This window comes from Bos grunniens, chromosome 20 (genome assembly GCF_055505025.1).
Source record: "Bos grunniens cultivar Pamir isolate PY7600 chromosome 20, Bosgru_T2T1.0, whole genome shotgun sequence".
Classification (NCBI taxonomy): domain Eukaryota; kingdom Metazoa; phylum Chordata; class Mammalia; order Artiodactyla; family Bovidae; genus Bos; species Bos grunniens.
This window is the reverse complement of record NC_141184.1, coordinates 36,662,467-36,684,711: the sequence shown is the minus strand read 5'-3', so window position 1 is coordinate 36,684,711 and position 22,245 is coordinate 36,662,467. Positions and strand designations below refer to the sequence as shown.

The 22,245-nt window shown below is 39.9% G+C and overlaps 1 protein-coding gene and 1 long non-coding RNA gene across 10 annotated transcripts in view; one reads left to right on the top strand and one right to left on the bottom strand.

Annotated features, from left to right (window-relative positions):
• Nucleotides 1-22,245, top strand: part of FYB1 (FYN binding protein 1) — a 179,096-nt gene that overhangs the window by 26,436 nt on the left and 130,415 nt on the right. The window lies entirely within an intron of this gene.
• The window catches only part of LOC147350256 (uncharacterized), a 118,343-nt gene continuing 118,082 nt past the window's right edge, over nucleotides 21,985-22,245 (bottom strand). Inside the window, exon 3 of the long non-coding RNA XR_015148683.1 lies at nucleotides 21,985-22,152. This is a non-coding gene — a long non-coding RNA (uncharacterized LOC147350256). The remainder of the gene's footprint in view (nucleotides 22,153-22,245) is intronic.

Sequence of the window (22,245 nt, the reverse complement as noted above, 5' to 3'; positions counted from 1 at the left end):
TTTTATTTCATGGAAATAAAACTAGATTTTTGATTCTTTAAGAGCAAAAAGAAATATTCTTTTCTCATATTTGAAAATTGTCTTTAGTAAATCTACTTCAAGGAGTTTCCTTGAGTTCACCTTTTTGCATTGTAAATTTTTAAATGGTTTCCCATTTTATAGAAACATCTTAATCCTATTAAAAACTTTCAGGGAATCTCAAATAATAGATTAATAGGCTAGATAATCTGGGTGATAAAAAGTATACTTTTCTTTAAAACTATAAAAATAGATTTTTTTTCTATCTCCCTCCTTTTCGTATAGCACTGTCCTGAGCCATATGGATATTTGAATCACTTAAGGAACATAATAACAATGGCTAACATTTTACTAAGTGCTTCCTATATACCAGACAGTGGTATGTTTTAAAATATCAGTTCAGTAAATTCTTACAATTCTGTGAGATATACTACTTTACCCCGTTTTATGGATCTGGAAACCAAAGGCTAAATAACTCACAACCAGTAAATGAGTGGTAGAACTAAGGTCCAAACCCAGACTTTCTTCAGAGCCTGTGCTTGAACCATTCCACTTGGCTGACTCTAGACTACAAAGAAATGGCACTAGAACAGCCTAGAGGTAGAGCATGATGGAACTTACTGTTTCATGAATTAAAATGTTTATCTTTCTCTAGGTGGGTGTTACTCGGTTAGTATCAGATTACTAGTTAACTGTGCTAAATGGATGTTGTGAGCCCTTCTTTTAAGACATATGCTTTAACCTTCTATTAAAAAATGCTTTAACCTTTTATGAAAAACATCAAGTTGACTTCTGCTTCCTTCCCTCTTCTGTGCACAACAGATTTTTTTTTCTTTTTGTGTCTGTTAAGCAAAATATATTAAAGGAAATTTGAAAAGAGAAATAATCCACAGTCAAAACTATTTCCCTCATGTTGTATGACCATTCATTCTTTATCTACAAGTAAATATATAAATATTCTAATATAATTCTCAGCTTTTTTTCACCTAAGGTTAATTCATGAGCATTCTTCCATGCTGTTACCTGCTGCTCATAGTTCTTTTAATGATTTAAGTTAAGATATCAAAATTTACTTAGACATTTTATTTACTGCCGGGATTTTTCCAATTAGAAAACTGTAATAAACCTTTTCTTACATATAATAATGTTGGTTATTTTCTTAATTTGGATGATTTCCTTAAAGTCATAAAGGTAATTTAAAAAATTAATTTTTTGGTAGTTTATGGATATAGAAACACTGAAAGAATAAGAGTCTTAATTTTTTCACATTAATTACTTAATAGTAAGACAATATTAAAGAACCATTTTAAATAAATTTTCCTTAGTTGCTGTTGAACACTTTCAATTACATTAGATTACTATTTCCTCTCACAGAGGATTTATGGGTGTACAGGGAGTGAGGGGCTATCTATTGACATTTAATGATATCTTCATATTTAAATTTTTAATTTAGAATATATTAAATTTTGATCACATTTGTGCAAATAATTTATATATTTTGTTTTCTATTTATTTTATTGCTGTTGTCCTTTGTCACATGGCAGGTTTATCTCCTTTATGACCTGGTCTCCTCTGCTGTAAATTCTCTAGAAGTCAACAACTTTCTGGATAAAAACTATAATCGATACTCTGCTGATTTTCCTTTTAACTCTACTCTCTATTTTCAATCTACTATGGAGAAGGCAATGGCACCCCACTCCAGTACTCTTGCCTGGAAAATCTCATGGACGGAGGAGCCTAGTGGGCTGTAGTCCATGGGGTCGCTAGGAGTCAGACATGACTGAGCGACTTTACTTTCACTTTTCACTTTCACGCATTGGAGAAGGAAATGGCAACTCACTCCAGTGTTCTTGCCTGGAGAATCCCAGGGACGGGGGAGCCTGGTGGGCTGCCGTCTGTGGGGTCGCACAGAGTCGGACACAACTGAAGCGACTTAGCAGCAGCATGACTTAGAGATGAAATTCAGTGTGAAGTTAAAATAATATTTATGTGGATATTCTATTTCCCTGTTTTTGTTATTTTTAGGTATCGCATATTATGGCTTTCTTTTGAGCCATCTATATCTATGCTTGTATTATTACACCTTTTCAATTATTATTGTATAATATATTCTGATATCTAATAGAGCTAATCTCCTTCACACCCTCCATCATTGCTCTTTTGTCACAGTATTCATTGATGTTTATACCCATGTATTTTTCTAAGTAAAGTTTATAATTAAGTTCTTCAAACATTACTGTTGTGATTCTGTCACTCTTTCAGTATCAAAAAAAAAAATAGTGTACAGTATAAAGCTTTCCTTTTCAATGTAGTTCTGTATAGAGTTCAATTTGCTTTTCATATATCACACTTTAGAGATGTTCTTGTCTATTCAAGTAGCCCCACATATTCTCAGAATGACTTTTCAGTTCAGGGCAGAGTCTTGCCAAAGAATAGAGAGCAGTCTGAACAGAGAATAAAGTTAGCCTTCAGTAAAACTCAAGTGCTAGATAAAACTGTACTCCAGGGACTTCCCTGGTGATCCAGTGGTTAGGACTCAGCACTTCCACTGCAGGGGGCATGGGTTCCAACTTTGGTCAAGGAACTAAGATCCTGCAAGCTGCCTAACGCAACCTAAAAAAAATGATGAAACTGTATTTCCGTCTACCCTGTGAGCCAACTAGTCACTGGTGATGAAGAGGCTCCTTCTTTTATTTGTGTTGTTATTGTTATTATTATTGTATTATCGTCATTTCACTTCACTTTTCCCTTGCTGAGAGGTAAAAGTCATTTAAAGCAAAGAGAAATGTGTGTTCCTTAGATTTTCATGCTCTTTAAAGCAATTCCTTCAGGAACAAATACCAACTCTTATTCTCTCATGAAATACTCTTAAAAACCACAAGCATGTTTTTGTCAGTTTTTCCATATTTTAAGACAAAATTTTAAACAACAAATCATGCAAAGCTTGAGTGGGTTATATTCATCCACTAGGCATGTAAAATATTTTCCTAATATAAACCTCTTGGAGGTGGCTATAAACCATCATTTGACACTCCTCCATTGGAGGGGTGACTAATTCTTTGAACATTAAATTGTGAAATGGAGCACTCCCAAATCATATGATTCTGTCTTAAAACTGTTATTTCATTTTTTAATTATTATTATATGTACCAAGTGTTTATTACATAAAACTCCAGGGTCCCTTGTGAACACACACATGCATGCACACACACACACACACACACACACACACACACACGAAAACCAAGAACATGAGAAGTCACAGCTATTATCCCACTTAATCATATTTAAAAGGAGTTCCCTTATTATTGGGGGTAATAAGAAATAAGATATATTGGATTGGGATTTTCCCATAACATCTTATGGAAAAACCGAAATGAATTTTTTGGCCAACCTAATATATCTTATTTCTGAAATCTATTCTGGAAAGCACTCGAAAAATGACTCCCTAGTTGCCAAACGTAATGGAATCTTTTTAATCTTCTCAATAGCACTTGAAAGTCTTCCCTTGATTTCTGCAATACCATCCTTCCCTGGTTTTCCTCCCTGTGCCAGTAACAATTCCTTCTCAATTCCCTTTGAACATGTCTTCCATTTTGGTAACACTCAAGGTACCATCATTTGCAAGCACTCTGCCTACCCTACCTCCTGGGTATTTTCTGTCACTTTCAAAGCTTCGGCTACTACCCTCTGCTAATGACTCACATGTGTGGCATCTCAAATGCCACCTGACCCAGTCTGAAGTCATCACCTTTCCCCAAATCTGTTCTTCTTCTTATATTGTATTATTTGGTGCAGCCAAGATGATGTACCACCAACTACTTAACCACCCCTGCCTTATATTTCTATGTTATTTAATATCTCTCCGTTGCCACCTAACTTAAAAGCACATGCACATTCCCTTCTCTCCAACCATAGTCCATAGGCTGCATTCGGAATTCAGGCCCTTATCCTTTTGGACCGGACTATTAGTCTTACATCTCACACTCCTTAAATCATTCTTTACTCTGCTACTAGAATGGTCGTTCTAAAGCACACATCTAATTATGCAACTCTCTGGCTTCAAACCCTTCAGGGGGTTTCCTAATGCCGTAGTGCAGGGTCAGCAATCTGTGGTCTGTGGGCTGAATACAGCCCATTTTCAGTTTTCACAAATCAAGTGTTATTGGAACATGGTCACACTCGTTCATTTCTCTATTGACTGTGGTTGATCTCAGGCGACAACAGTAGAGTTATACAGTTTCAACAAATACGATGTGGTCCCAGGAGCCAATAATATTTACAATCTGGCACTTTACAGAAAATTTTGCTCATGCCTAACCCAGTGGGTACAGACTGAACTCTGAGATATGACACGTGAGACCTCCATCTTTTCCCTGCAATCCCTACCTCCAGGCTTAGCTCTTGCCACACACCCCTTAAAACTGACCCTCCAGCAGTGCCCCTCTGCTTTGTTTCCCAGCACTGAAAGTAGACATTTCTGCAGTGATGGAGACATTTCTGCGGTGATGGCAGGTGTGCCTGCACTCTCCAATGTGATAGCCACTAGCCACATGTGGGTTATTGAGTGCTTCGAATGTGGCTAGGGAAACTAAAGAACTAAAGGTTACACTGTATTCCACTGTAATCAATGTAAGTTTAAGCAAAGCCACATGTGACTAGTGTCTACTACGTCAGACGGAGTTATTCTAGACAATGTCACCAGCAATATCTTTGTTCACTGTAACGGGAATATTTAAAATACTTAGAATATCCTATCTGGGAGCCACATTTCAACAGTGAATTAAGGCTCACCTTTTCTGAGGAGGCTTTTCTGACTTCTAAGCCCTGGTCTCTTCACAAAGAACTGAGGGTTTGTACTGTGTCCTCATATTTATTCATATGATCAGGAAAAAAAAAATTCTTAACTCTAATCTATCTCCCCTAACCAGAGTAACAGTCCCTGAATGCAGAACCTGGCCAAACTCATCTTTGTCTGCTTAAAAAGCCCTTAATCCAATGGCTAGTGTGTGCCAGAAACCTAATTAATACGGTCAAATAGATTAATTCCACATTCAAACTTCTTTTTCCACATGCCAGTCTCTTTTCTTCATTGAGAGCTCTTTGACAAATGAAGAGTGGCTGCTTGTACAAAGTGCTAAAATATCCTAGTAACCCCTCCCCGCTCCATGACATGTTGACTTCTTTCTGGGAAAAATAGCTGATTACAATCCCCTCAGCCACCTGACTTTGTTTACACATTTTAAAGTTCACTTTCATAATAGCATCTTTGAGACTTAGAGTCAGAAATGCCACATTCTTCTAAAAGTAGTAATGAACAATCCATGACCATTCCGCCAACCTACTTGTTTGACCTCTATGAAATCTGTTCATTGGGCCTTTTTTGAGAACATACTGGTTACTTGTGGCTTCTGTGACCCCTTAGCTACTGTAGCTAACTGGTTTTTTATTTACTCGTAGCAAATTTTAACATGATCTAAACTAAGGATGTCAAGAAACTCTAGAGTTTGAGTTTTCTACCAGCGTGAGCCCAGTGTGTTGAGTTGTGTGTGTGACACAAATGACAATCACATTCAACAGTCCTTAAAAGGAGCAGCCAAAAAATGTCAGTGTCGGTTCTGAGAGTTTTGGAGAAAGTAGCCCAGACAGGTGGATTTCAAAGTCAGCCAAAAATCTACAACTCCACACATTCACAGGGTTCAGAATATCAAAGCAAAGCTTCCATACACTTCCTTTTGAAGCTCCACCATAAATACTGATAATTTTAGGAACTCCTTTTGGCTTGTGTAGAATTAAGAACGCTTTAAGACAAATTACTTCAAGGTGCTTTACACTTTCTCAACACTGACGTGTTTTCATTTGTTGAGTTTTAAAATCAGAAGATTTTAATCCATTTCAAATGGTTTTTAAGGTTCTACTATCTTTTTTATAGTCTAATGTCTTATCCCCGTAGGATCAAGAATATAGGGAAAAAGGATAAAGTAATGCATGATGAGGGCGCGGTTTGTTTAGCAGATCGCTTCTCTTTTTATCCTCTCACCAAGTAGTCAGTGTTGCCCATACGCGCTCCTAGGAATCGTCTGCCTCCTGGATCAGCACAGTGAATGGTCTCCAGGGCCAGACAGTCTGTGTACAAATCCAAGTGTTACCTTCTGCTACCTCCTTCCCCTTTTGCAAGCTGCTTCACCCTCAATGGTCCAGTTTCACCTTCTGTAAAATAGTGACAAGGACAGCCTTCCCTGTGGATGCCAGTGAACATCAAATGAGCCAACACCGCAAAAGCACTTAGCACTGAGCCTACCCCAGAATGGGCGCTTATGGGACGTTTTATATTTTGTCTTGTTTAAAATGCTTCAAACCTCAAATGCAAATACTTTCACAACCTTAAAGTCAGAAAGTTCTTGATTCCCTTCAAAATGGTTTTGAAGCTTCAAAATTCTTATTAAAAAGATCAGTATCATACTTTCTAATATTGCTCAGAAACAGCTGGGATTTCTTGGGGGATGTGGAAGACAGAACCAAATATTATCAGTGAACTTGAGTAGGAGGCTTTGAGTTTTAGAAAATGAATTATTGCCATGGCATGTTTCTACTTGACTCCTGATCTACCCAGAGAGTGGCCACAGAGAAGGGACCCCCTTAAACAGGAACAGTTTTCCTCCTGCTACACAGGAGCTACCAAAGAGGTATGCTTTGGCTACTTCTAAGTTGCCAGACCAAATTCCCAAAACCTCAGAAGAGGGACGATAGTCTCTCTGAAAAAATATAGAAAAGTACACCCAGAGCTTAGAAAAGGACACATTGCTAGTGGATCAAACTTTCAAATGTTTCTAAGTACTCTTTGAGACCCTATGGACTGTAGCGCACCAGGCTTCTCTGTCTATGGGATTTTCCAGGCAAGAATACTGCGGTGGGTCGCCATTTCCTCTCCAGGGGATCTTCCCGACCCAGGGATCAAACTCAGGTCTCCTGCAGGCAGACTCTATTATCTGAGCCACCAGGGAATCCCAAGAACAAACTTTACTAAAAGCACAGTATGACTCTAGCATATGTGATACGTGCTAAGTCACTTCAGTCATGTCCAGCTCTTTGTGACCCTAAGGACTATAGCCCTCCAGGCTCCTCTGTCCATGGGATTCTCCAGACAATGGAGAATGGAGTGGGTTTGCCATTCCCTTCTCCAGAGGATCTTTCCAACCCAGGGATTGAACCTGGGTCTCCTGCATTGCAGGCAGATTCTTTACCATCTTAGCCACCAGGGAAACCCCTGTAGCATCTTCTTAATAGACAAATAATATTCCCTTATCTCGATAATACTATATGTTGTTTAACCTTTTCCCTCTATGTGGATTTTGAATTTTATGTTTTTCACTATTTTTAACTCTCAGAACAATTGCTTGTGTGACATAAGAGAGGAAACAAGTGAAAAGAGTATATGGACAGTGTAACCTGGAGCTCTCCAAGGAGGAAATGATATTTTGTGTGACAGGAACTTAGCAGGGTTAGAATATTGATGTGGAAAAATTGCCTGATCATTTGAAGTTATCATTATGATAAAAATGAAATTGGCAGACAACAGACCTAAGCTGATTTGTAATCATACAATTATGTTTATTATATACTATATTCCCACACATTTATTTGGTTATCATACAAGGGGAAAGATAGTTCTTATACTTGGGCTTTTACAAATGACAATTTTGGGGAATTCTCTGGTGGGCCAGTGGTTAGGACTCTGTGCTCTCACTGTCAAGGGTCCAGGTTCAATCCCTAGTCAAGGAACTAAGGATCCCACAAGCCACTCAGCACAGCCAGGAAAGAAAGAAAAATAAAAATGACAGCTTTGTGATTTGGAAGACACAGCGACGTGCTCATGGAACAGTTCTGAGGTTAAGGTCTCTCTTTCCCACAGGAATCCTTTTCCATTTGCCTTTAAGCTTCATCCTTTAATTTAGGGTTTTCTCATGCTTATTCTCTGAGCCACCTGTCCACCCCAAAGAGAGGTACACCGCTGTATTTTTTCTCTGTATATTAGGCATGGACAAAACAAAACAGAGGGGAAAAATGTTTTCTTTATCCCTTTGACATACAGAGTAGCTGTGAAATTTCTAAAGAAGAAATTAGAATTCTAGTGGAAGTAAACAAAACGGCCCCCTCCGAATCTTATATGCAGTGTTCTTTGAAGAAGGATAGTCTAGGAGCTAAGAACCTTACTTGTCAAGCTCTAGGAAAGCCTGTCCCTCCTCCTCCTGCTGGGACATCCCAGTCAAGGAAGCCTCTTCTCTCAAGTGTTCCTAAATGCAACTCCAAGCTCTGCTGTCTCTGGTCCAAGGCGCTGTTGCAGGGGACTTCCCTTGTGGCCCAGTGGTTAAGACCACCAGGGTTTGATCCTTAGTGGTTGGGAAGCTAAGATCCCATAAGCCTTGCAGCACAGCCAAAAAAATAAGGAGCAGGTGGGTCATGTAAGACCATAGAGAATTCTCAGCTAGAACTCTCTCATCTAACCATCATCTTATTCTTGCTTCTTTCTCAAAAAAACCTGATAAATTATGTTTTCCATCTCCTTCACCTCACTCTTCCAAACACACACACATACACACACACATACACACATACACACAAACACTGACAAATATAATTACTAACAACTTTAGTGCAGAAATTTATAGCTATTATGATCACATGTCTCATTTTGAGTTGGGAAAATATTTCTGTACAAATTAGACATATCCCCTCCCCCAATTCATGCACACACATTACCCTTTTTAAAAATTAATTTTTAAGGAAATTAACTCTGGATTCCAGCATTTGACAGCTTTGAGAAAATTGTTGAAGTCTATTGAAAAGAAAAACTTTGAGGCAACCTAGGAGAGTTGGGATTACTTGAACCAGAGTGGGGTGAAAAATCAATAGGGAAATGATTTAACGATTTCTGGAGTACAAAAAAACAACCTGAAGGATCTTAGCAGCATAACCTCAGGATGACTAAAAAAGTAGGGGGCTGGGGGTGAATTACAGCCAAAAGGGAGCATAATGCAAAATTCTTGGCCTGATAAAACTTCCTTTGGGGTTTTAATGTAAATTTACAAGAGAATTGCACTTTAAATAACATTCTCTGAACAGAATTATAAACAGATACCCTCCAGCAGTTAAATGTAGAAGAAACAAATCAGATGAGCCAAAATGATAAGCCTCCTTTTCATTCTCACCAGCAAGTGCTTCGCTTTGCATGCCACACTATGAATGACGCTCCCTGAGGTTGTGCAGAGCACAATCAGCTCAACTGTACCCGGTGCTTTGCCTGCACAGAGCCACCCTTAGAAATGAGAGAAAAAAGGAAATAAGCTGGAAACCCCACGGAACCTCATTCCCCTTCCTTTTTACCACCTCTTTATCACTCTAGCAGCAGCAGTAGCAGCATCATTCTAGGTTTTGAGGAACAAGAGTAAAGGGGAAGTGGAAGAGAAGGAGGTGGAAATAAATGGGAAATTGGAGGGGCATACTGTGAGCTGAGAACACATAGCTCCAAAGCCCAGGAGCAAAACTGAAGCCCATGTCCCTTCTACTTTGCTCATCTCCCGACAGCAAGCCTCTGAGAACCCCCAGCTGATGACACTTCCGTTAGAGTAACTCCACTTATGCCCAAGGCTCCGTAAACAAGTTGGGCTGACCAACAAGACACATTGGCATTGCAGAAATCTCCAGCATGATCTAACAGAACAAAGAAGTTTTTACGTGTTAGAGGGGAAGTGGTTTGAAAGCCTAGTTGTTGGAGCAAGAAGTAAACAAAACTCAAAGCCTCATTCTGATATACTCTGACCTTTGCATGTTCTTAATAAAAGTTTCTCAGCTATGCTCCTTCATTTTTGTTTGTTTATTATCCTGGAGGAGTCACTAGACATACTTTCTGCCAATTGGATGGAGGCTGCTGTAGACATCGGAGACATCGGAGAAGGCAATTTCAACCCACTCGAGTACTCTCACCTGGAAAATCCCATGGACGGAGGAGCCTGGTGGGCTGCAGTCCATGGGGTCACTGAGAGTCGGACACGACTGAAGCGACTTAGCAGCAGCAGCAGCAGCTGTAGACATTAAGCACAGATAATTAGAGGGCTTGAGAACTCTTTTTTTTCTCTTCCTGAGCCCTGGTAAGAGTTCTGTGTCTGACCACAGAGAGAGCATTGTCCTTGTCCAGCTTTCTGCTCACACAATAGCTGCTGTTTATTGCCCCTTCTTCAGGAGGCAGGTGGACTGGCCCACAGCAGTGATGCAAACAAGTTGCTGCTGCTGCTGCTGCTCATTAGCTTCAGTCATATCTGACTCTGTGATCCCGTGGACTGCAGCCCGCCAGACTCCTCTGTCCATGGGATTCTCTAGGCAAGAACACTGGAGTGGGTTGCCATGCCTTCCTCCAGGGTATCCTCCCGACCGGGGATTGAACCCAGGTCTCCTGCATTGCAGGCAGGTTCTTTTACCTCTGAGTCACCAGGGAGGCCCTGGAAACAAATTGATCTTGGCTTAATTAAATATTGTGATCTTTGTCAAATTAGGAGTGACTTATTTAAGGGAGATCCAAAGGAAGAAACTAAAATATTTACCTAGCAAAGGGCAAAGCATTTTCATTTTCTTCTAAGGCTTCCTCATGACTTACATTCCCCACCCCACCCCCAACCACAGTAATTTTATATATATATATACACATCATTTTACATATATACATCTTATATATAATTTTATATATATACATGCTTTAACCTCTGAGCTGTCTTTAGGTCCATTCTATCAATGCAATTGACTATATTCCATTATCAATGGGGGCTTTCCTGGTGGCTCAGTCTTTAAAGAATCTGCCTGCAATTCAGGAGACCTGGGTTTGATCCCTGGGTTGGGAAGATCCTCTGGAGAAGAAAAATGGCAACCCACTCCAATAACCCACTCCAGATGTCCATATCTGCCTATGGACAGAGCCTAGTGGGCTACAGTCCGTGGGGTCGCAAGAGTCAGACACAACTTAGTGACTAAACCACCACCACATTATCAATTCAAATAATTTCTGTCTGTCAGATAGGTCTCAGGACTTCCCTGGGAGTCCAGTGATTAAGATTCTGTACTTCCACTGCAGGGGGCACGAGTTCAATCCTTGGTGGGGGAAATAAGATTCCATATGCTGTGCTGTGTGGCCAAAAAAAAAAAAAGATAAGTCTCATCTTTGTTCTAATCCTGTTTTCCCAACAACCTATTCACACAAATGTTTCACACGCACAGCCCCTGAAATACCCAAAACAAAATTCCCTAAACCAGTTCCCTTCCCTACTTATGCCGTTTTCATCAACACCTCCCCATCTTGTCTTGGAGAATGAAAAGTGCTATAGTCGTTTTAACTCTCTCTTCCCTTCTTTCCCTGTATCCTGACTGGCACTAAGCATTTTAGTTCAGAAATGTGTATGTCATGTCCCACATGGGAGATGACAATGCTAGATTGGCTGGGTAAACAAAAGAGGCTGCTTGTGTCTGAAAGTCATTGCCTGCTGATGGATAAGGGGTGCCCCACAGCCCCCAAGGCTTTGTGCACCAGTATCTCAACTGACCTGTAACACCTTGGCACATACAGCTGGGAAGTTCAAATTTAGTCCATCCTTTCGTCAAAATGTCTCATATTTGCCCTTTTACTTCCATTTCTGCAGCTACCATCTTAGTCAATCCAGGTCGTTATCTCACATTTGGATTATTGTTAACATTCTCTTAGGAGAAGGCGATGGCACCCCACTCCAGTGTTCTTGCCTGGAGAATCCCAGGGACGGGGGAGCCTGGTGGGCTGCCATCTATGGGGTCACACAGAGTCGGACACGACTGAATCGATTTAGCAGCAGCAGTAGCAGCTAGGCAATGGCACCCCACTCCAGTACTCTTGCCTGGAGAATCCCATGGACGCAGGGGCCTGGTGGGCTGCAGTCCATGGGGTCGAGAAGGGTCGGACACGACTGAGCGACTTCACTTTCACTAATATCCTCTTAACTGCTTTCCTTGTCTTTCCCCCAAGTTTGTCGTTGGTGGTGTCACTGACTAATCTATTTCCCCACTGCGTCTGGCATGAACCTGTAATTGTTTCCCAACACCAATGACAGTCAAACCTAAATTCTTTTGTCAATATTTCATTAAGGAAAAGAAATGATTTAGCCCCATCTTACCTGTTAAACTTAATCTCTTACAAATTCTTCCAACAACCTCAATTCAAGTTAAATTCACATATTCACTGCCTATCGCCAACAGCATCAGATTTCTTATATTTGTTCTACCTCCAGAAGATCCTGGTGGTAGTAGCGAATTCATAATTCCTTTAGTAGTTTGATAGTCTTGAGGACCTACTATGTGTTAGGCCCTGTGCCGGCTTTCACAGCAGTCTTTCCTGTTAGCTAATATTTTTTCAATTTTTTAAAGAAGAAAGTTGAAACATAATCAACTTGGTCAAAAAGAAAAAATGATCATTAAGTGAGGAGCTAAGCCTTCAAATCTCAGCCTAACTTTAGACACATTCTTTCCACTGCCTTTGTCCAAGGTGAGTTTAGCTTATGCTGAACCCACAACATTTCTTTCCAAACTCCCAACTGGGCAATTAAAATTTTGGTATCATGTGATAATCTTTTGACTGTTTTTTGTTAGTCTCTCATTCTTACAATTTTATGTAGCTGCCTGCCTGTTTGTCTTCTGTCATCTGTGCATCTGTGCTGAGAAACTTTGACTGCAAAACCTGGGTCCCTTATAGATCTTAGGTGTCACTTGTCTCTGTGGATATGACATCTCAGTTTCTGAATTTTTGCCAAAGCATCATAGTATCTTTGGCCCGCTTGTGCTATGTAACACTGAGTCCAAGTAATTGAATTTATATTAATAGCCTTTATTTTCTGCATTTGCCTTTACTCTTTTGCCCAGTTACTTAACAGCTTAATTTCTCAGTTCATAGATTATAATATCAAAAAGCCCCAATGCTTCCTTTAGCTTATGATAGTCCAGGCTGTCTGGCAGATTTTACAAAAAATTGGTCACTGTAAATGAGAGATCTAGTTCCATAAATCTTCTAGTAATTATTTCCAAATCTATTCTTAACTTCTGAGGAAAGTAAGTAGTAAGCTAAGTTCTCATTAACCCAAATTTGGGCCTTCATAATAATATGACTAATATAATTTCATATAAAAGTATCTTTTAAAATTCCATTACATGCCCAGAATTCATGATGCTGAGAGGTTTAGAAAACAAAGGTATGGTGTGTGATTCTGGCCCTCTAGAATGGCACTACCCAATTATGTAGCCACTAGCCACATGTGGCTCTTTAAATTTTAACTAGTGAGATGTAAATAAAATTTAAAATTCAGTTCCTCATCTGCACTAGCCACATTTTAGTGCTCAGTAGTGGGATATGGTTAACTCACTCCAGTACTCTTGCCTGGAAAATCCCATGGATGGAGGAGCCTGGTGGGCTGCAGTCCATGGGGTCGAGAAGAGTCGGACATGACTGCAACTTCACTTTCACTTTTCGCTTTCATGCATTGGAGAAGGAAATGGCAACCCACTCCAGTGTTCTTGCCTGGAGAATCCCAGGGACGGGGGAGCCTGGTGGGCTGCTGTCTATGGGGTCGCACAGAGTTGGACATGACTGAAGCGACTTACAGCAGCAGCAGCAGCAGTGGAATATGATTAATGGCTACACATAAGATAGCACAGATATAGAGCATTTCTACATTACGAAAAAAAAAAAAAAAAAACCCTATTAGCACTCCTCTAAAAGTTTATAAGTAGTTCTGTTGAAAAATATATGTTTGATGCAATTCATACCAACTGATGATATATTATGGAGAAGGAAATGGCAACCCACTCCAGTATTCTCACCTGGAGAATCCCAGGGATGGGGCAGTCATAGGCTGTCGTCTATGGGGTCGCACAGGGTCGGACACAACTGAAGTGACTTAGCAGCAGCAGCAGCAACAAATGATATATTAACTACAAGTTCTGAAAAATAAGCTAATTTAGGGCTTTATTCACCACTTTATTCAACACCTGGTGCTTAATAAGTGCTCAGAAATGTTTAACAAGTGCGTGTAGAATAAAGATGGCAGCTCCTATAGGGACACTCAGTTGTCTGCCAAAAAAATATTATATAAAAAAAAAACCTAAATATTTAAGCGGCTTATGAGGAAGCAAGCTTTTCTATACACAAATAATCTACATTTCATGAATTCTACCAAATTCTAAATGCAGATTTGTGGCCAATTGTTGACAATCCCTGTGCCCCTTCTTGGACAGCTGTAAATGACACCTGCATCAAATCACCCAGGAGTTATTTGTTTTCGAAATGTGCACTGACCCACTTCTAAGCCCAAAGGGTAGAAATGTCACCTTTGTTCACTTCTCAAGAAAAATATTTTTAAGATCCAGTGCTGACTGGGAAAGAAAAAGCTGTTCTTTGGGGTCTTATCCATAATTCCCTCTTCATTTCAAGCTTTCTGACAGTCATCACTTCTTGCCTCCATTCCTAGTCGTAAAACAAACAGGAAAGCAATTCCATTGCTTTACCAGCCAATTGGCCTCTTTTCTGCCATAGAATTTAAATTGCTTATTCAATTTGTGTTTATGAACTCTGTGGTTTTGTTATTACTTGTTCATATTTCAAGGACTATGAGCTTCTTGGCACAATAGGACTGTTTGATTCAGTTTTATAATCCCATTTCCTGGGACAAGGCCCCACAGGAGATAACCATTAAGTTCGTTTATCAATAAATATTTTAAAATACATAAACTAAACTAATAGATGTGCTAATTATCAAATGTATCTAGGATTAATATTTCTCCTTACCTGAAATTAAGTCAAGACAATCATATTAATAATAAACCATAACTAATTAAAAACAAAACAACCTCTATGAGTGACCTTTTTTCAAATTCCTCCTTAGTTCAGTTCAGTTCAGTCGCTGTCACGTCCAACTCTTTGTGACCCCATTGACTGCAGTAAACCAGGCTTCCCTGTCCATCACCAACTCCCACAGCTTACTCAAACTCATGTCCATTGAGTCGATGCTGCCATCCAATCATCTTATCCTCTGTCCTCCCCTTCTCCTCCCACCTTCAATCTTTCCCAGCATCGGGGTATTTTCCAATGAGTCAGTTCTTCGCATCAGGTGGCCAAACTATTGGAGTTTCAGCTTCAGCATCAGTCCTTCCAATGAATATTCAGGACTGATTTCCCTTAGGATGGACTGGCTGGATCTCCGTGCTGTCCAAGGGACTCTCAAGAGTCTTCTCCAATACCACAGTTCAAAAGCATCAATACTTCGGCACTCAGCTTTCTTTATAGTCCAACTCTCACATCCATACATGACTACTGCAAAAACCATAGCCTTGACTAGACGGATCTGTGTTGGCAAAGTAATGTCTCTGCTTTTTAATATGATGTCTAGGTTGGTCAAAGCTTTTCTTCCAAGGAGTAAATGTCTTTTAATTTCATGGCTGCAGTCACCATCTGCAGTGGTTTTGGAGCTCCCAAAAATAAAGTCTCTCACTGTTTCCCCATCTATTTGCCATGAAGTGATAGGACCAGATGCCATGATCTTAGTTATCTGAAAGTTGAGTTTTAAGCCAACTTTTTCACTCTCCTCTTTCACTTTCATCAAGAAGCTCTTTAGTTCTTCTTCACTTTCTGCCATAAGGGTGGTGCCATCTGCATATCTGAGGTAATTGATATTTTTCCCAGCAATCTTGATTCCAGCTTGTGCTTCACTGGATCATTCAATCCTGTCCAGGATTTCTCATGATGTACTCTGCATATAAGTTAAATAAGCAGGATAACAACATACATTCTTCATGTACTCCTTTCTCTATTTGGAACCAGTCTGTTGTTCCATGTCTAGTTCTAACTGTTGCTTCTTGACCTACATACAGATTGCTCAGGAGGAAGGTCAGGTGGTCTGGTATTCCCATCTCTTTTAAAATTTTCAATAGTTTTTCATGATCCACACAGTCAAAGGCTTTGGCATATTCAATAAAGCAGAAGTAGATGTTTTTCTGGAACTCTCTTGCTTTTTCAATGATCCAGTGGATGTTGGCAATTTGACCTCGGCCTTTTCTAACTCCAGCTTGAACATCTGGAAGTTCACAGTTCACATACTGTTGAAGCCTGACTTGGAGAATTTTGAGCATTATTTGCTAGCATGTGAGATGTGTGCAATTGTGTGGTAGTTTGAGCATTCTTTGGCATTGCCTTTCTTTGGGATTGGAATGAAAACTGATCTTTTCCAGTCCTGGGACCACTGCTGAGTTTTCCAAATTTGCTGGCATATTGAGTGCAGCACTTTCACAGCATCATCTTTTAGGATTTGAAATAGCTCAACTGGAATCCCATCACCTCCACTAGCTTTGTTCGTAGTGATGCTTCCTAAAGCCCACTTGACTTCACATTCCAGGATGTCTGGCTCTAGGTGAGTGATCACACCGTTGTGATTATCTGGGTCATGAAGATCTTTTTTGTACATTTCTTCCATGTTTTCTTGCCACCTCTTCTTAATATCTTCTGCTTCTGTTAGGTCCATACCATTTCTGTCCTTTATTGTTCCCATCTTTGCATGAAATGTTTCCTTGGTATCTCTAATTTTCTTGAAGAGATCTCTAGTCTTTTCCATTCTATTGTTTTCCTCTATTTCTTTCTTTCTTCCCCTTCTCCAGGGAATCTTCCCAACCCAGGCACCAAACCCAGATCTCCCACATTGTAGGTGGATTCTTTACCAGCTGAGCCACAGGGGAGGCCCATAATTGAAAGTTGTTCAGTCATGTCTGACTCTTTGCAACCCCACAGACTATAGAGTCGATGGAATTCTCTAGGCCAGAACACTGGAGTGGGTAGCCTTTCCCTTCTCCAGGGGATCTTCCCAACCCAAGGATCAAACCCAGGTCTCCCACATTGCAGGCAGATTCTTTACCAGCTGAGCCACAAGGGAAGCCCAAGAATACTGGAATGGATAGCCCATCATTTCTCCAGCGGATCTTCCCAAACCAGGAATTGAACCAGGGTCTGTGGGGTCACACAGAGTCGGACACAACTGAAGCGACTTAGCAGCAGCAGCAGCAGCAGCAGCTCCTACATTGCAGGCAGATTCTTTACCAACTGAGCCATCAGGGAAGCCCAGATTCCTCCTAGCTCCCTGCAAAATCAGACTATCTGACATATGTGTGCTGTGATCATGGGGACTTTATAATGGAACTAGGTAAAAGATTCTGTTAGAATACCTAGAAACAAGCTAGGAAGCCTGGATATCATATATTTGAAGTGTCTATTTAGTTAACCTGAAGAATCATCTATAGATAACAGGAAACCCCACATCCCCTGGAAATACATCTGCCCCACATAAAGCCAGAGAAAGGCTAGAGCAGAGATTCTCAATGTATGGTCTGAAGACCCCTGGGAATCAGCAACTCCTTTTCATGGACTCCACAGGATTGATGCTATCTACATAATACTAAGATGTTATTTGCCTTTTTTATTCTCATTCTCTCATGAATGTTCAGTGGAATTTTTCAGAGACCCCAAAATTATATGAAAAAGCTAATGTTATACTTCCCTTTTCCAGATACATATCTATATGAGGCCATATTTCACCCCCCAAAAAAAGAATATGTCACCACAGATTGAATATAGACCAAATAGGAGAATATAGCTGTTTTCTACTACCCCATACATTGAAGACATTTACAAAAATGTAAAACAGTGGTATGCTTCTCATTAAATTTTTTATTTTAGAAAACATATTTTTCATAAAAGTGTTATCCATGCTAATACGTAATAATTTACTATTGTCATTTTAAATGAATTAATAAATGAAAATGTTCTCAGCTACTATCCACATTAGTGAAAACTATTTAGGATCTTCCAATATTTCTTTTTTTTTAAAGTATAGTTGGTTTCCAATGTTGTGTTACTTTCAGGTATATGAGCTCAGTGATTCAGCTGTGTGTGTATATATATATATTCTTTTTCAGCTTCTTTTCTTTTACAGGTTATTACAAAATATTAAGTATAGTTCTCTGTGCTGTGCAGTAGGTCCTTGTTGGTTATCTATTTCATGTATAGTGTATAGTATGTATGTGTTAGTCCCAAACTCCTAGTTTATCCCTACTCACCCCTTTCCTCTTTGGTAACCATAAGTTTGTTTTCTATGTCCGTGAGTTTATTTCTGTTTTGTAAATAGGTTCATTTGTATATATACATATGTATATATATGTAGATTCCACATACATGTGATATCATATGACAGTTGTCTCATTTGTCTTTCCTGGCTCACTTCACTGAGTATGATAATCTCTGTGTCCATCCATGTTGCTGCAAATGGCATTATTTCATTCTATTTTATGGTTGGATAGTATTCCATTATATATAGGTACCAGATTTTTATCCATTATCCACTCATCTGTTGATGGACATTTAGGTCGCTTCCATGTCTTAAGTATTGCAAATAGTGTTGCAATGAACATTTTTAGGTGTGCAATGTAGTTTTGAAATCAAAAGCTTGAGAATCTTTGTACCAGAATATGGTGAGTATAAACAAAATTAATGGCCTCTGGATAATGATCAACTGAAGAAAGAAAAGAGCAAATTGAACCCTGTTTCTAAGCTGGACTAGAAAACTTTGCTAAAAATGCTGACCACTGTTATATATCCAATCAACTAATTACCCATAGCTCTTTGGAGGTTGCATCTAAGTCTTTACTCTTTTCTCATAAACCAAACCATTTATTTGACAAATAGTTGCCCACTCTTTCCAGTTGCATACAAATTGTTTTATTTCATAAAATATTTAAAATGTCATACCTACAATGGTTTTCAATTACAATTCAGTTTTTAAATTGATTTTTATTGGAATGTAGTTGATTTATAATGAAGTGTTACTTTCTGCTATATAATAAAGTGAATCAGTTTTACATATACATATATTCATTCTTTTTAAAATTCTTTTTCCATATAAATCATTACAGAGTACTGAGTAGAGTTCCCTGTGCCTTACAGTAGGTAATGACAATTCAATATTAATTTGAGAACATGGCATGTCTGTTGGCAACTTGGGCTGAGTGTGGTCACAGCATATGATTGCTACTTGTGAGACTTGCTGCAAATGTGAGTTATTGCAAAGAGAATGGATAGACTGATGTCCAAATTAACCCTGACTATCTTTCCAATGGCTTACTAGTCTGTTTAGCTTCACAGGATGTACTTTTAGGTAATATAGGCTATTAGGAACATTTATATTAAATTGATCCCTTTTATACAAGAATGCAATGTTCATTTTAATAAAAACTGACTATTGAAGAGCACTGGCATTCATCTACATGTGCCTGTGTGTGCATGTGGGTGCATGCACACGTGTGTGTATGTATGTGCATGTTCTCAAATAGATATCTTTCAGACTCCTTCTTTCAATCAGTCTTATCTTAGGCTCAGAGAAGGTTTGCCACTGCTAATTGCTCTACACTAATCCATGTCCCAAGATTCCAGACTAAGTCAAACTGTTTAATGATGTACTTCTCTGCTTCCTGAAGCTTGTCTTCTGGCTTGTCTCCTGCTTATAACCACTTTTAAAGTCTCATCACCTAAGTAAAAAATCTGTTATTATTTTGGTGATCCAACCTTGCCTTACCCGCCTTCAAAGACCACACCGACAGTCATGTGGTCTAATGACTGTCACCCAGCCGGACAGGGTGCAGCTGGGAGTTGCTGACTCTGTGAGACTATAGACTTCTCTGTCTCAGTTCCCCACTCAGTGAAGAGAAATACTTACCTGTTTGTCTGCTCATCTCCCAGAATTATGTAGCCTCTGAGATCCTCCTTATTAGCATGCTTTCTCCCGTTGTTTCCACCATTCTCATCTTTCACCCCACCAAACCCTGCCCGCTCCTCAGGCAGTATTTCAGGATCACTCCAAGTGCACAATAATTTTTCTTGTCTGGACTTCTTATTTGGTGCTTGAAATACACTGCCTGTAACAATCATTATACTACAAATTTTCAAAAAATGTGTTGTTCTTCCCCAAATAGCCTTGAGTTTCTTGAGAGTGGAGATTTTGCCTTATTCATCTTTGATTATAGAATTCCTTGTAGCCTAAAAAGTACTCAGTACAGATGCAAAAGACTGACCCAACATTTAGTCCATACATTCCATGTGCCAAGCACTGTGCTAAGTGCCTTTGCAAAAATCATCTAATTTAATCCTTGAACTTGAGGCTCAAAATTAAGAAAGGACACATCCAAGATAACACAGAAATCCAAGAGCAACAACAGTTGTGGCTGGAAACTAGAGCTGTTTGGCTCTGAGCCAAACTCTATTGTCTATTTCATCACACTGTCTCCCTTAGTAAATATTTCTTGATTAATAGCTCTCACTCCTCCTCATCTTTATCTTCCTCCTCTCCCTAATCAATATCGATCAATATCATGATATAAAATGAGTATATTTTCCTCTTAAAATGAAAATATATTTGTACAAGATTATGTTGCATTCTTAGTATGGCTAGCCTGGGGCAAGCAGGAATCCCTGTCCTCCCACTAACACTATAGCAAAGTAATTTCAGATTGCTCTGAGGAGTCTTGGGAATTTCAAGGAGATGAATCCATAGGTTGGAGTAGGAGAAATGAGTTTCTGACACCCCAGCTTCTACTAGAGTGATTTTAACTTATGTCTACTATTAACACAAATTTCATTTAAAAGAAAGTCTTCTACAGCTTTTAAAACTTTTAAAATCAGGTATAGTCCAATCTTGGGCTTCCCTGGTGGCTCAGACAGTAAAGCATCTGCCTGCAATGCTGGAGACCCTGATTCGATTCCTGGGTCGGGAAGATCCCCTGGAGAAGGAAATGGCAATCCACTCCAGCACTGTTGCCTGGAAAATCCCATGGATGGAGGAGCCTGATAGGCTACAGTCCATGGGGTCACAAAGAGTCGGACACGACTGAGAGACTTCACTTTCACTTTCATAGTCCAATCTCAGACCTTGGGTGCTGTGCTGTTACAGGCACCAGTCTCAGAAAGTGGTCAAAATATGGCCTAATCATTGCTAGGTGTCCCATGCTGTAGAGGTCGGAGCAAACACTGATCTAGGCAGGACTACCCCAGAGCCAGCCATATAGCTGTGAAGGGCAAATTCACTTCACCAACTTTATAACTTGAAAGATGCTACAGAAATTGACATGCGCCAAAATATTTCTGCTTTAGATCAGCGATGCCCGTATCTGAATGCTTATCCACAGGGCTTGAAAGTGAAAGTCACTCAGTTGTGTCTGACTCTGCAAACCCATGGACTATACAGTCCATGGAATTCTCCAGGCCAGATTACTGGAATAGGTGGCCTTTCCCTTCTCCAGGGGATCTTCCCAACCCAGGGATTGAACCCAGGTCTCCCACATTGCAGGCAGATTCTTTGCCAGTTGAGCCACAAGGGAAGCCCTTGAGATATTACCTTGAGGTATTACCCATATACCTGTTTGGAGAGTATCTCTTCAGCCCTTAGATCACTCACTTTGTATTTCTAAACCTGAGTGCTCTTATCTATAAGATCGACGTGATAATCATTCTTGCACTCATGCTCAGTGGTGTCTTGACTCTGTGCAACCCTATGAACTATAGCCCACAAGGCTCCTCTGTCCATGGGATTCTCCAGGCAAGAATACCTGGAGTGGGTTGCCATTTCCTTCTCCAGGGGATCGTCCCGACCTGGGGATCTAACCCATGTCTCCTGCATTGCAGGTGGATTCTTTACCTGCTTGAGCCATCAGGGAAGACACAGCAGTCGTATAAGGACTAAATTAGATAATATATAGGAAGTCTCATCTGCCTTGCCTGAAACATGTTAATCCTTCAATAAAACATCGCCATAATTATCAATTTTACAAAGCAGGCCAAACATAAATTTAAAAAGTGCATCTCCAAGAATATACCTCAAACTCACTCCTCTTCGTCAGACTTTAAAGAGTTTAGGGTTCCAGCTGATTCTGCTGAGATTGCTGGTAAACTGATAGGAGAGTTCATAGTTTCTGGTGTCCTTTCATTGGGTTCTGGGTGATGGCTGGTTCCTCCTTGGGCTTTCTCCATTTACACTGCAGAGCCTGCGGGACAAATCAGCTTAGCATCTTGTGCACACATCCAGCCATCCCACGTGGGAAAGCATAAACTCAGGCCCATCCCAATAAGGCTCATTG